The sequence below is a fragment of the Protobothrops mucrosquamatus genome, unplaced genomic scaffold (assembly GCF_001527695.2).
Source record: "Protobothrops mucrosquamatus isolate PMUCROS unplaced genomic scaffold, P.Mucros_1.0 scaffold106, whole genome shotgun sequence".
Classification (NCBI taxonomy): Eukaryota; Metazoa; Chordata; class Lepidosauria; order Squamata; family Viperidae; genus Protobothrops; species Protobothrops mucrosquamatus.
Window position 1 is genome coordinate 874,801 of NW_015386478.1, and position 16,089 is coordinate 890,889.

Consider the following 16,089-nt stretch of genomic DNA (forward strand, 5'->3'; position numbering starts at 1 on the left):
ATTGTAATTTAAAAGGAGGTGAAATACTAAATACTAAAATTGTTTATACTGTTGTGATGAAGATTGAAAGTCACTTCCTTTTATATATTTCTTTTCTTTTTCTTTATTATATCCTTACTTTTTTGTTCTTTTCTTTTTATTGTTTACACCTTTTCTATTTTTCTATCCTTATTTAGTTTTTATTTTTACTATTGTAATTATAATGTTTGATATAATTACTTGGAAAAAAAGTAATTGTTCAATTACAGTAGCAATGGTCAACCATTGGAAGGACCAGGCTGGTAATTCTCTGTCTGGTGGGTAATCATCAACTTGATGGCAGATAATCTGTCAAACAGAAAAATGATTATATTCATGTCCTGCTTTCCTGTTATAATCAGCAGTAGTTATAGATGTTCAAGCTCAGATTCTGAACTAAATCACAGTCTCAGAATCAATCCAAAATGAAGTGCCTGTTTTCTGATCACCAAATAATAATCTATACTAAAACACAAAAGCTTATTATGTCATGAAGAGACATGAAAGGTTGAAACTTTAATCCCTTAAATCTAAATTCAGAAGGCAAAGGCCCATAACTGATCAATCACATGCACCCATATTTTAAGATATAAAGGGATTTTTCATTCATCAATAAAAACAAGATTTATCAGTTCACAACACAGTTGGTTCTATAGCTCATCCCTCAACCTGAAAGGAAAACACATTTTGAAAATTTAAGACTATTTTCTGAAAAAGTACATTTGTTTTCCATGAAAAATACAATCTGTCTCAACCTGTATTTCTGGGTCACTCGAGACATTTAAACTGCACTTATAATTAACAGCTATTTTTAAACAGTGAAAAAATAGAGCACTGGTGAGGTACAAAAGCATTAAAATTGTCCCAGTTTTGCTTTTCAATAGGACACACTACTGCAATATGCTTCAAGATCAAAGAGTCCTCAGTAGAAAAAGACAGGCCGATCAGTGGGGATAAATAGTTCCCATTATGACGGTGTAAGAAAAGGGTTCTTTCAATTGAAACAATTTAATAACCACATTCATTACATTGGTGTCCACTTGGTTTTTATCTGAGCAATTTTTGCATAACTGGGGAGCAAGTTCAATTGAATTTATTCTCTAGAAATTAAGATGTGCTGGGTCTGATGCTCAAAAATTAAGCACTAATAGCCTGCAAAGCAGTTGTCTTGAGATTTTTTTTTCCCCTGGATATAGTCAGATCTGCCTACCTCTAATTATATCAAATGCTACATTCCCTAAAATATACCAAAATCTTCATTAGCTGTTTCAAAGCAGCTAAGATTAAGATTTAAGAAGGCTTCTGGTTTGGAGCATAAAATCATGTTATGAAAACCAGAGTTATAAGTCAACAATGCCATATATAAACTCCCCTATCAGGGGACTGGGGATGAGAAGAACTAGAGAGGTTTTTTTTAGCAGTCCTGCTATGCAAAACAACCAAACAGTGTCACCAGGGTGACATTTCCAGCAACAATTTTTTAAAGAACAATAGAGTCATTGATAGATTTCTCCTCTTCCAGTGCTGACTTCAGCTGAAGACACCTTGGTATTAGAAATGAGCTGGATTCCCTGCCAATCAGCCTGGTTTAGAATGATTTAAGTTTGTAAATTCTGTGCCACACAGCAGAGCAATGTACAAAGTGAATTGCAGGGCTTTGTTTTTGTTTTTGTGTATATGTATGAAAGGCTAGAAAAGAATGAATGTACACAAACTTTTTTTTAAGGAAAACCTGGATCAGACTTTTATTCTCAATCCAACCAAATCTCCCAACCAGTTCCTTCCTGCTTAGCAAGCAATGAAACATTCACAAAAACTGTTTTAAAAAAATGATTTGGCATTAAACACGCTCTTGTTTTTTCTCTCTACTACTGCAAAGCTAGATAGGAATAAAGAACTGTTGAAGCATAGGCTGCTTCACCAATTCTCTCTTCCCAGTTTTCTTTTTTCTTTTTCAAGACAAGATGTTTAAAAAATAAGCAGGTTATATTTCCCTTAACTGAAAATGTGAAAATTGATACCTTTTCCAGAAGTGAAATTGCTTTTTTGTTGCCTTGTTCCTCAGATGGGATTTGCAGGATAAAAACCAAGCAGGGAAGGAAAAATGTGAACAGAAAAAGAGACTTCTTGTAGGAAAGTACTCTGAACTATCCCAGTAAAAAAATATAGTAATTATTATCCATATTGATTCTGTGTGTGAGTGTGTTTGTTTGTGTGTGTGTGTGTGTGTGTGTGTACATTCTTTTTTCTGGCCATTAAACTTGTTAATTCCCTTAACAACAGATTTTTTGGGGCTCAGTTGTGGTCATAAGTCGAGGACTACCTTTAGAGTCAACAGCTATTGGAAAATCCAAGCAAACTGTATGATTTACATCTCCCATCCATTTTTTTGACACAACTCTTTATAAAGGCATCATACAGCTTAGTCGCTCAACAGCAAGACACTGGTGAAGCGGGCACAGCAGCGCCTGCATTTTCTGCATCGCATGAGAAATGTACATCTTCCTTCCTCTGTCCTCACCACTTTCTATAGAGGGACAATCAAGAGCATCCTGTCATATGGCATCACGATCTGGTTTGGAAGCATCACTGCTTCAGATAGGTAGGCGAGTAGAGAGAGTGATGAGGATGGCAGAAAAAAATATTGGTAGTTCACTTCCTTCTATTCAGGACATAGCATATAAGAGATGCTTGAACAGGGTTCGCAGTATTGTCTGGGATGCTACACATCCTCTTCATGACCTGTTTTCATTACCTTCTGGAAGGAGTAGAATATCTAGATATCTAGATATAGATATAGATACATATAGATGTGTGTGTGTGTGTGTGTGTGTGTGTGTGTGTGTGTATAGGTGCGGGTTTATGTGCTTACAGTAAAAAAATGACAATAAATCTTATCTTATCTTACCTTACCTTACCTTACCTTAATTACATTACATTACATTACATTATCATCTAATCTCTCAGCAGCTAATGGCAGCTTTCCACAATCTAGTGCACTGTAAATGAACTGGATACAATTCCTGAGACTGATACCCAGAATGAACATTGGCTGAGCTGACAATGTATTACGGTGGATTCTAATCCTGTGCATTTGACAACCCTGTTAGGTAGTCCAGCATATCTGCAGATCATTGAGTGGCAGAAGGCTATGTCTGCAAGTATTTCAGGAGGATAGAAAACATTTGCAAGCATAAGTATGTTTTTTTGTGTGTATGTATATGCAGACACAAACTTATACTAATTACAATAAACTAAGCCAGCTTTATTTTTCAGTACATTGTTTCCTGCCTTAGAGCTCAAATAACAGTGCAACAGCAGCATGAAATGTGGTTATAATAGCCTTAGACCACATTTCCTGAAAGTAAAACATAGGAGATAATAGTGTGAAGGTACAAATTAAATGCAAATAAAACAGAATTTCTATTGTTGCTAATCCTTGGATTTGATTGCAGTTTGGAAATTAACTATCACGTTTAACCTCTTTGTACATAACCAACAAATTACGAAAAGTTATCTGTGTGTGTGTGCTATGTGTGTGCGTTCTGTCATACATGAGTTTAACTTTTTGCTTTCCCTTTTTCCTTTCTTTCACTTTGAGAAAATCATCTTTCACATTTTAATGATGTGATTAAAAGAATTTGGGCCCACGAACTTAAATTCATCAATTTCATTTAAAAGTATTTACAGTGTGTTAACCAGAACTGAGAAGGATAGAACTAAGGTGACGATACTGGAAGGGATGGGAAGGAATGCAAGATGAGGAGAAAAAGCAGAGAGTGTGTTAAGAGTATGAACATGTCTGTCTGGAAGAAAGAGGATGCAGCAAGTACTTTAGGCAGGGTTGTTCTCCACACAGGGCAATAACCAATTCCGATAAAAATTGTTATTATGCTGGATCTTGAAAATAAGAAATAGCAAAGTAGTTACTAATCAAGGCAACTTTAAAAAAGCTGAATCGCAGCACTATCTATAAGACTAGTTGCAACCCCCTAAACCAGTGATGGCAAACCTTTTAGAGACCGAGTGCCCAAACTGCAACCCAAAACCCACTTATGCATCGTCGGGTGCCGGGTGGGTGTAGCCCATTGGCTGGGTGTGGCCCATTGGGTGGGCGTGGCTGCAGTAGTAACAGCAGACTGGGTGGGACTAAAAAGTTCAATCAATCAATTCCAACTTGGCGAGATCTTTTTTTTCCCCCGTGAGAAGTTGAAATTGACTGATTGATTGAACCTTTTTTTTTTTTTTTGCACATGGCAGCAGAGGTCTAAAGCGAAAAGGTTTTATAAAACCCAGCTGAAGGCCTAGGACTGGGGCGACGGTGCGTGTGCCAACAGAGAGGGCTCTGAGTGCCGCCTCTGGCACCCGTGCCATAGGTTCGCCACCACTGCCCTAAACTTTCAAACTTTCTCACCATCTTGTTATCACAACTTCAAGAATCTGCTCTAAAAATATAGTTTAACTAAAGCTAAACTGAAACTCTTGAGAAATATAGTTCTTTTCAAATATAAGACTGATAAGGGGGGCGGAAATCTTCCATATAAAGAATTCCCTTGAGCTGGATGGCATTTCTTGGTAAAAAAAAGGTACAAAAACCTAGTCCTGATTGCTTTACTCAGAGAACTGAAGACACAAGGAGGAATAGCTTGAATATAGGGGCAGGGGTGAAAGTACAAATGCTTAAAGATAATGTTTTCATTATTTAACTCTTGTCCCCATTCCCCACTAATATAGCTAATATGGTATTTTAAAGTCTTTACTAGTAAGGAACATCTGTAATTCTAACTCACTGGCCAAATTTCATCTTGGAACTTCATTAGTATGATACATTGTTGTGATCAATGATCTACACAGACATACATATGCATGCAAAAATGTGGTAAAACTATTATATGAGGTAATAATATTAAAATTCTTCATCAGGAGCTAAATCCCAATATTTTCAATACAATAAGAGCAAAAACAAACATTCTCATTTTTCCTTCTCTTCTTGGACAGGTTGGCTGTGAGAAACTCTGGAGTGCAATCCTTCAATTTTGTCAGTACTTGTCAAGTCCAATATTCTGGGCTTTTCTTTTGACTGCCTGGACAAACATAAAAAAATTGTGTGTTGGGCATAACTGCTCTGCTAAGTGCAAAACTTTAATAATAGGTTTCTGTGGACTAAACCAAAAGATAATTCCCCAAATTTCGGTGAGTGGATATGGACTGCAGGAAATGTGGAAACAAGGAGACAAATTTTGAGAAAGTGATCCTGAAAGGCAGAACGAACTGTAGGTTCAAATGGGTTGACTGTGATGGTATCTGTGATTCTTTCTGAAAATTTCAAATGTGACTGCTCAAAACAAAACAAAACTGCCGATCTCTCTAAAGTTGACTACCAACTATGGTTGATTCACTTTACTTGTGGTGACCTCTTGCAGAAAAACAATCTTCTTCCAACAATTAAATAAATAAATTCATAGTGACTGTTATGTCAGGACAGCTTTATAATTTACAATTCTATTATCCAGCTATTCTACATCACAGCACATAACAACGATTGTTGCTGTTTTCTTCCCAGAAAGCTAGAACATGATATATTTGGCTTTCATGAATGACCATCAAAGTTTGGATGTTTTTTTCAGTTTACACCAAAAACCTTCATATGATAATGGAAGATCATGTATTCACCTTTGAAAGAGAAGCACAGCACCACTATTAAAGAATGTTTCCTTGGGAGCCATGTAAAGAGGATGTTATTTGGACATTTGAAGTGCAGTGACAACAAAATGGCAATGAAATTAAAACATAAAAATCCACTTCACATAAACACATATTATGCTCTAACTAAAAAAATTCCTCAACCTACTGTTTTCCATATGGAGTGCTCATTACCCCTAGTTAGCAATGGCCTTTGATTATTTTAACAGGACATGTTATTATAAAGCAATTGGAAGGAGATGGAAAATGATACACAGTAGCCTGAGCATTTAAACTTCATGTTTCTGGTGTAACATCTGAATTGAGAGCTCATTCCATGCCTTTTCTTATAACAGGTCTCTCAGGGATGGTAACTCATCCATTTTTTGGTCAGGAAAAGGCATAACCTTTTCTTTCTTTCTCGTGTTATTCTATAAGAGCCCGGAAAAGATGTCTTGTCAACTCTTATGATACATGAAGCTTCAGCTAATTTTATCAAGAAAGGACAAAAGAAGGGCTACCTAGCAAAGTCATGATAAACTATGGATAATGGGGGGAAATTAATATGGTTTGGCATTTAGTGAACAGGCAGACAAGGAGCTCTGAACTTGTGTATTCCCTGCTGAAATCATGTTTCTTTGTCAGTTTCTGGGAACTAAAACAATTGCTCGATTCATTTATACAATATGCTCAAGGATTTATAAACTGTAAGTGCTTTTATCATTTCTGAATTATCTCATGTTATCTCATATCTCACAAGTCGACTTGTGTTATTTAAGCATTTCTTTCTTTCTTTCTTTCTTTCTTTCTTTCTTTCTTTCTTTCTTTCTTTCTTTCTTTCTTTCTTTCGACTGCCCAAAATTAATGCCAACAGTAAGGAATTATTGCCTGCTAACACTAACCATGATCTTGGGCAGATAACAAGCCAATCAGTCTATTTCTGTCACAACCAATGGATCAACACTCAGTTCATTTTTAAAAAGTGTAATCCCTGTAATTGTAGGAAAACACCAGGGGAAAAAAATAAGACTCTAATACATACCATAACCTATTCCTGGTAAAGGTGATTAGTTATTAAAAATTCAGAATAAATGTTACTACTTATATCTTGCTTTGGACAGAGTATTTCTATCCCTAATTCCAAAGTAAGAATCTCTAGAAAAATCTTTAATTTACTTTATTTATATACCACCAACTCCATGCACATTCATAACGTCTTACAAAAAAATTAATCAATACTATTAAATATCAACAACAACCAAAGACCTCTGGAACAATTCAGAAAGAGGCCATTCCACATTGTTGGAGCCATTAAAGAAAAGTGCCTTTAGTTTTTCTAATCTTCCAAAGCTATTTTCACATGATGAACATATTAAATGGTCAGTTATAGCTGGATATTACTATCTTGCAGGTATCTAGTGTTAAATCATAGATCAATTAATACAGACATTTTGACTTGCACTCAGAAGTCTATTGGTAATCAACATCGGGTCTAAGCAGAATGTAATGTGCTCCAAGAGGTTGATTTTTACTAGCACATGCTCCACTACCAATTGCAGCTTCCAGGTAGACTTCAAAGGTAATTCATCTAGTGCAGGGGTCCCCAACCTTAGCAACTTTAAGACCTGTGGACTTTGACTCCCAGAATTCCCCAGCCAGCACGGCTGGCTGGGGAATTCTGGAAGTCGAAGTCCACAAGTCTTAAAGTTGCCAAGGTTGGGGACCCTTGATCTAGAGCATTTTGCAGTAACTTAATTATGTGGTGATGAGGGCATAAAATATTGCCAGAGGTGAAAGAAGCAAAGTCTTGAAGCCTTCTTTGTGATGCCTTTGCAAATGTGTTTGTGTAATTTTCTTGGCAGCAATATAGAAATGATTTGACTTTGCCTTCATCTAGGATATTTTTTCAACTTCTCAATTTAATCTACAATCCTGGGATGTCTTGCAACTTCCCACCCATGTGATTGTGCAGCACTGATTTTAACTACATCTGATCCTGTTTAGTTTTTGCAATGTTTATTTGTTTGTTTGTTTGTTTGTTTGTTTTGAGAGAAAGAGGGAGCAGCTAAAACCAATGACATGGAACAAATCCACACCAGCTCCAGGGCTGGCATAGATTACATGCTGATATAAGCCATCTTGGTGATCAAGTTGAACTTGAAAATTTCTAACAGATCTTTGACCCCTTGTGACATTTCCTATGGCAACCCTGCCAAGCATACTTTTCCTTCTTTCTGACTTCAAAATTGCCAAATGACAAATTGATGGAAATCTGAATAAATCTATAGACTCTAGGATGCTCCCCAAGGAACACACAGTTGCACTATAAAACTACTCTGTATTTATGAAAATGACCAATAAAGGTCATTTTGTCAAAGGATAATAAAACAAGAATTTGCATTCCAAAATCTAAAGGCTTTCATTGATATATTGTCTTTCTGGAATACACTTTTAAAATAGTTCCTTAAAGCCTTTTATATTGCTAGTGTGGTTTTTACAACTATCAAGATATTTGGGTTATTTTGTGCCCTGCCCATTATGGACATTTATAATTAAACTAATTTGGTGCCATTGGCAGCTATAGTTAATTTACAAGATCTACTCCTTTTGATATTAGTGTCCAGAAATATCTCTTTATTCAGCAGTTTCATTTTATCTTTGGGGGCAGGGGGGCATTTAACCAAAGGACAGATTGATTACAAACTGTGTAACAGAATTGTTAAAAGGTATGGGAATAATGTACAAGAGGCACCACATTTGCATAAGCCTTATGGTGGTTTAAAGGGCCCGTCTTTTTCTTAGAGTTTTATATAGACAATGCTGCAAACAGAGTTCTGCCTTCCACTCTATAACCTTGGTAATAGTATGTGTTCAGTTAATCTGCCGAGTGTAAAGTCATCCTGTCGAAAAGTAATTCACTTTAAAAAAATGGGTGGAAAATAAATATGGTGCCATAAAATTGTGGAGTAGAGGAATCTATCTGGACATTTCACAAAACATTTCATTATGCTGATAATTCCCAGAAGGGCTCTTGAGAGTGCTTTAAGCTGAGGATTACTGCACTGGATCTGATGGACTTTTTTTGTAGCCCCTTTAAAAGGCAGTGAACCGTTTTTCTATTTTATTTAAATAATGCCCCTTAAAATGGATTTTTAGAGGTATAATAACTCCTTAAGAGTCAGTTATGCTAAACAGTTTCTCTTGATAGAAGTGTTGTAAAACTCGTTAACTGCACAATTTCAGATGCCGGCTTGGTGAACACTAGCTGACATTTGAATGGTCAGAGTTTGTAAAATAAATTGAAATAGTAGTGGTATCACACAGCTAGCTGTGCACAAGCTGTAGGCCACAAGGGGCTTGAACCTGACAGAAAATTACTTCAAGATGAATGAAAAGTGCTTGTTTCTCTTTATTAGTTTTTGGAGAACAATGAAAATGTTGAATTGTTTACAGAAGAACTGATTAAAAATGGTCAACAGGGCTGGGTCCCTACTGCTAACTGTTAGCCTGCCCAGTCCACCCCCTCCCCTTTTCTCCACCACATGCATCGTCTAACAGCCATTATAGTCACACATCTGTGTGTGAAATGTGTTCATTCTGACATTCCGTGGCTGCTAGGAGTTGCCGAGGCCTTTGTTAGGGAAAGGGCTCTTGTCAAGCCTAACAAGCTGGTCATGCAATTTACTGGACACCACAGCAGAGCATAACCCATGATGATTTGCTTCAGCCCCTAACAATGCTTGGTTCAATATTAAAATACAAAAGAATTCTTGGCTTTGTGCCATTCTTGTTCCTACAATACTCTGAAGCATTCTTTGCAATGTAAATATAATTTTGTTCTTTAGAAAGGCATATTTATCATCCAGGAAGGACATATCGTGGCAATCTATATGTTATTTCCAATAAATGCTTTTAAATAACCAAAATATAATAAATGCAAGAGACCCTCTGGTAATGAAATTCTCTCTCTCTCTCTCTCTCTCTCTCTCTCTGTGTGTGTGTGTGTGTGTGTGTGTGTGTGTGTGTGTGTGGTGTGTGGTGTGGTGTGGTGTGGTGTGGTGTGGTGTGGTGTGGTGTCCCACTCCAGGCACAGCAGGATGCTTCAAACTGCTATCCAATATTCTGTCAAACTGTTTAGTCCAATTTCAGGCGAATTCAAGTCAAGACCCCTTTAGTACAGCTTTCTCTGTAATTTCTTTTACAAACACATATGGTATTGTTCAAGAAATTTTAAAAGTTTGGGAGTAATTAATATTCCCATGGGGTAAGAGAACAGTGCAATCCCTTTGAAGCTTCAAAAACATTTCTCTTGATTCTTTTAAAAAGAAAGAGACAGCAAGAGAAAGGGAACTAGGAAGAGCGAGGGAGAGGGGGAAATCACTTGTATTTACATGGTACTTTATAAAAAAGCCTTTTTTGCCTTCCCTCCCCTTTCATGCTCTAAATCCCTTCTCTCCCCCCCCCTAAACACACACACCAAGAGAAATCACCTATTAACATGCAAGGGTATGAATGCTATTTGTGGCATTCTGTCACTATACATTGTGTACCGCCCCAATCTGAAAGCAGGATTTTCTTTTTCTTTTTTCTATCTGCAGAACATGCATTCCAGACCTATTATGTGTATAAACAATAGCATATGTAATTACCTTTCCAGGGTGGCAATTACTCTTCAGATTCAATGGCTAGAGTTAAAGTAAAACTGCTCCTTTCCCATTGCTCACAAAGCTGCCAACTTTTATGGATCAAATCTTGGTTATCAGTAGCACAGGACAAGCTCTATCAATCCAGTTCTTCTATGGTGCTTGGGAGGAGGAGCTGCAGACCATAGACCCCCACAGCTTCAGGAGACTTTGTTTCAAACATGCTCATTTCATGTTTTGCCTCCGCATCAGCTGTGCATATCATCCAATCTATAAAAAAGAAAAAAGGACAACTTTCACTAAAAAGAATGTTCTCAGCAATTATGGAACATGAGAATAGCATGCCAAATGGTATGGCAACTGTATAAAGTGCTGAAAAGCATGTAAAATTGCTTGACTTTCTTCGTGTTATTATCAGTTTGCTGAATAAGAGAAAAGAAATTGCATTTCTTCTCCCAGATCTTTTTCATATTAGTTCATATGGTTGGTATGGTTGTGGCAATGAAGCTCCAGCTTTCATCAATTAATCAGCATAATTAATCAACTAATCTTTTAAAGGCACTTTAAAAATGTGTGTACAGTTGATGAAAGAAAGATCCCATGTCATCGAGAGTGAGGTCACATGCAGTGGGAGTACAGGAAATGTTATATACAATTTTTGCGTCTATTTTCCACTCAAAATAATTTATTAAAGTTATATGCTGCAGGGCTCCCAACAACTCTGGGTGGCTTACAATCATTAAAACTTTTAAAAACAAAGAACAATAGGGAAAACAACACTCACATAAAAACAGTAAAAGATAGTACTTGGTCTTTTAAAATAACTTTTAAAAAGCTCAGGATTTAACTGATTTAAAATATATATTCTATTCACCAACTTCTTTAAAAATACTATATGTTTAATAATATGTAGCACTAAAATAAACTTTTAAATATGCACATAAGCATATCAAATTTAAAGGAATTACAGAGTTTTTTTCAGAGATAACACAGTAATCTAGAAAGAATGAAAAGCAGTTAGTGCAGCGCTATAATCCCATCTCATTTCAAACTGGAATATTATAAATTCTGAAGAAACCAAAAAAATCACTGTAATATGGTTGCTTAGAGATCTACCATTGAAAAGCATCCGAAACTAATACAACAACAAAAATTGTGGGCGCTAATACTACCCAGAACTGATTCTGAATGAATATCACTTGACAAAGTTTGGAAGAAATATTTAATAACTCCCAGTCTAATTACTCACTTTATTCAAGTTCCTGAATTTAGTCTTAGTCACAATTTAAGTGCAGTTCATTTGTTGTTGTTTGTTGTTAGTATTATTATTTGCAATACTGCTACCTAGAAAGTTTTCAGTCTTTAATAATGATTAAAAAAAATAAAACTCAGAAAGTTGCTTCAGAAATTGTTCATTGTTGAATTTTCTCTCTTTCAGAATAATCAAAACCCAGATTCTCCATTATCAGACTAAACGTATGCCTAAATAGGATAAACCTTACTTTAGCTAAAGATCATCATACACAAGACATGACAATAGTAAGGTAAACAGCTATACGGTAGCCTTTTCTTTGCAGCATAGAAACATATAGAGCATAGAGTCAAATTAATGAGTGTTTTACCACAGATAGAATCAGATAGAATCACTGAGGATGAGATGGAACATGCCTATTCCTATGACTTCATTGTAGCCTTTTCTTTATGCCGTTTCTTCAAGGAAACTGAAGTACATTTGAGGCTCAGCATTTTCAGAACTGGTAAACACAAGGGAGACCTATTACATGGTACATCTTCTACAAGGCATGTCATAATCAATTATAACTCAATTACATTTGAATAAATAGTTTACATATTTATGCACATGACTTAATCACTCATCATTTGATTACTCAAGATTTGATAACTACCAGAAGATGAAAACTGTAACTGGGAAAAGCCATGTGTTTCAATTGGCAGAACTAGATGATGTCCTTATTCTGTCAGAGATAATAAACCTATGATGGGTACATGTCATCATTTGAAACCCAGTTATAAATAATGAACAGGCATGTGAGAATTGACTGATTTTAGAACATCATTATTTAGAAAGGGCCATTGGCCTAATTACTCTCTAGTCATTCTGTATATTTGCTTGCTTGCTTTGGGGGGGGATGTTTTGGGGAGATTAAAATATGTTTAATTTCACCTTAATTGTGATGCACCTTAACTCATATGCTTCAGGTTTAAATTATTTATTTTTATTGTTATTGTTGTTATTTAAGCTTCCTGTTTCCATTTTGAGAAAAGAGGGGTGCATGTTTTACATTCATTATTTTCTTCAGCAATTGCTGATAAACTTTTAGATAAACTAACTCAAGAGCAGAGAAACATAAAAGTATACAGAAGCTTTGTTCTTCCAAAAGTTTTACCTAAGCTATGTTTATCAAAAACAAACATTACAATAACCCCTTACTTTTTTGTTCTTTCTTGGAAGCCTGGGTCCAAACTAACTATGCAAGGCTGCTGGACAATTATCTCCCGCTTTTTACCATGAGAATGACAAGCTTCCAGATAATTCACTATGGGAACAGAAATTAATCAATGATCTTTTAGAGCAGAGGTGTCAGACTTGCAATGTCACGTGACATGTCACGACATATCGTGACTTTTTTTCCATTGCCAGCAATGGGGTGGGCGTGGTTTCGGCATGACGCATCCGGCCCACGGGCCGGCAGTTTGACACCCCTGTTAAAGAGAAAGAAGTGGTAATGTGATAGACAGAAAAATGGGAAGGGAGCCACTAGAGTTGAAAGTATATGGTGAAATTATTTTTGAACAGTAAATAAGGAAAGAACAGAAGCAGAAGCCAAAGTCATCAAAAGAAGCATTGATCATGCAAGCAAATTGAATCTATCATTGAAGTGTCCTTAGTGCCCTCTGAGCTTGATTGTTTTCTTGCAGACATTTTACTACCCAAATTAGGTAATGTCATCAGTGTTAGTAGGAAGTGGGGTTTGCTTATATTCTACTGACTTGCCCCATCAGTGTTGGTAGGAGTATTGGAGGTTCTTTGGTTGGTCTGTTTACTATTAGCTTGTTTGGCAGTTAACTTGATTGGAGTTTTGTTTACTTCTTGATTGTTCTTGTTTCCCTCACTTCAAAGCTGAGCTACAAATATTCTCCTTTATTGGAATCTACCATTCTAGTGAATGGAATGCTGTTCAGAAGCCTCCTCCACCAAAGGAAGAGAAGATTATTTTTTTATCTCTCTCTCTCTCTCTCTCTCACACACACACACACACACACACACACACACGTCACTTTAGCACTTGTACCTCCTGAAATCTTTTAGAATAGTGTGGGAAATAACACTAAGAGCTATAGGCAAAAGGAGAGAGTTACTTCCTTCATCAAGCTGGATAATCCTCATGTTTCTGAAAAATAAAAAAAAGCCCTGCTATTTACAGATGAACAAGTGTAGCTTAAATCAACTTCATAGGAGCAAAAGGAACAGTCAGGAAAGGAGAATGGTAGGCAATAGGCATAATCTAGTGGGCCCCAAATTTTGCTAGCACCTAGTACTGATAAAAGTACCTTTCTATACCACTAGTATATTCTAGCTACTTAATGCAAGAACTACACCGAGAACTGGTGTGCAGAATCTCTTTGAAATCTGCCTTTAACAATTTTAATGATATAAATGGATAGATTTTTAAATTAAAATAAATAATAAACCACTGACTTTAGTTCAGAAAAAAAAACAACATCAAAATTTCTACTCAATAGTGAAGTTGCTCAGTAGGTCATCTGAGCTGTTCATCTACCCTACAGAAGATTGTTCTGAGTTTATACTGAGGTAGGAAGAAAGAAAAATATTGATTTCTGGTGCTCCTTAGAGAAAATAATAAAAATGTAATAAATAAAATATTTATATGTGACTGAAGCATTGGATTAAGTCACCAAAAGATGACAATTTCATATACAATTTGTCATGAGAATTGAACAGAAGCAGGTTTAAATACGTTTCTCAAAAAGATAGCTAGTAGAGAAAAAAATATTTCAATAAAGTAATCGGTTAGTTCATCTCATCCAGATGAATTAAATAAACAAAAGGGGCATGAGTAACCAACCTTTCAAATTGAAACTTCACTCTCTTTTATCTTGTCTGGGAAGTAGAGTTGCTACTGAAGACTGAATTTGTTGCTTTATCTACCAGCTTTCCCCAAATTAGTGGGAAGCTCCTACTTCATGACTGCTGTTATACTTGAGCTGTACTTTGCTAAGTGTGGAGGTTTGCATGGTGCTGATTATCATGCAAATGAGTTTTCTCAGCCGGCTCCAAAGAGGCTCCCAGCTTTGCTACCCTCATTGATCCTTTCATTGTCATAGAGATAAGGCTAACCCATCTCTTCTGACACCAGAAGCTACAAAAATAGGCTCCAGTGACAGTGATTGGTGGGAGGAAATAAATCTTTCATGTACAGCAGAAATATAGTTTGATTTAAGAAAAGAAAATAACCATGTGTAATTGGGCTTCTGTCACTGTAAATTTTAATGGTAATCGTAATACTGTGGCTTCTGGAACCCTAAATTACAGCTTTCAGTGGCTTCCCACTGAATCTCTCTATTATTCGTCATAATGACTTTCTCAAAGCATGTGCACCATGACATTGATATCACAATCCATGTCTACATTCCAAATTGACTCTAGGACTGGAAGGTATTGCCCTTGCATGATTTTTACCCTGTCACCAAATATCAGAAGAACTAAAAGAAGGTTGTCATTTTTAGAGCTATAGCCACCTGCTTCTCAAAGCAGTTCTAGTAGGCAAACTATTATATGCTGATCCTCAAAAGAGACTAGAAACATTTTGCTTTGGAACAGTTAACCTATGAAATTCAGCTTCACAAGATGGGATAATAGCACTAGTTAGTTGATTTAATTCATCATTAGCTTAATTTATTGAGTGTACAGTTCCTTGTGATTACCGGCTATGGTCTCCTAATTCCAATTTCAGAGGCATGATATCTCACAATACAAGATGCTGGAAAATAATAGTGCGCTTCTCCTACTGTCCTTATTACCTCCTTGGGATTTTGTACACATGTTCTGGCCATTGTGGAAAACTATGTACGCTTTTATTCATTCACATAAATGATTTCTATCACTGATACCCAATTCATCACTTTCTTCCATATTAATTTGACTAAGATGCAATAATGTATCATTTCACCAGTAAGATAATTAATTTGCAAAAGGCACATAGGTATACACCCAAACCATATTTGTTTCTACCTCATCCAAACATCACTCGTCAATTGTTTGTAACTTCTCATCCCTCTCTTTCTCGAGGGCTCATCAGCGCTATGTAACCAAAGCTCTTTCCTTTAGACCTATTAGACCCATTCACCCTTCCTGCATAAATTTATTATGCAGTTTGATATTAATTCATTCTTTCTCCATGATTAAACCAACTCAGTGTACTGGTTGCTCACTTTTGTATTCAGTCCACATTTAGATGATATGTAGTGCCAATCTAGATCATTAGTCTAGACTCTAGACCAGACATGTCAAACTCGTGACATCATGTGACGTTGCACAACGTATCGGGACGGTTTTGCCATTGCTGGCAATGGGGTGGGCACGGCTTCCGGATGACATGTCCGGCCCACGGGCCAGCAGTTTGACACCCCTGCTCTAGATCCAAGGTATGGTTTTACCTCTAGAAAATGAATAATATTCAATGCTCAGATAGCATTAAAAAGT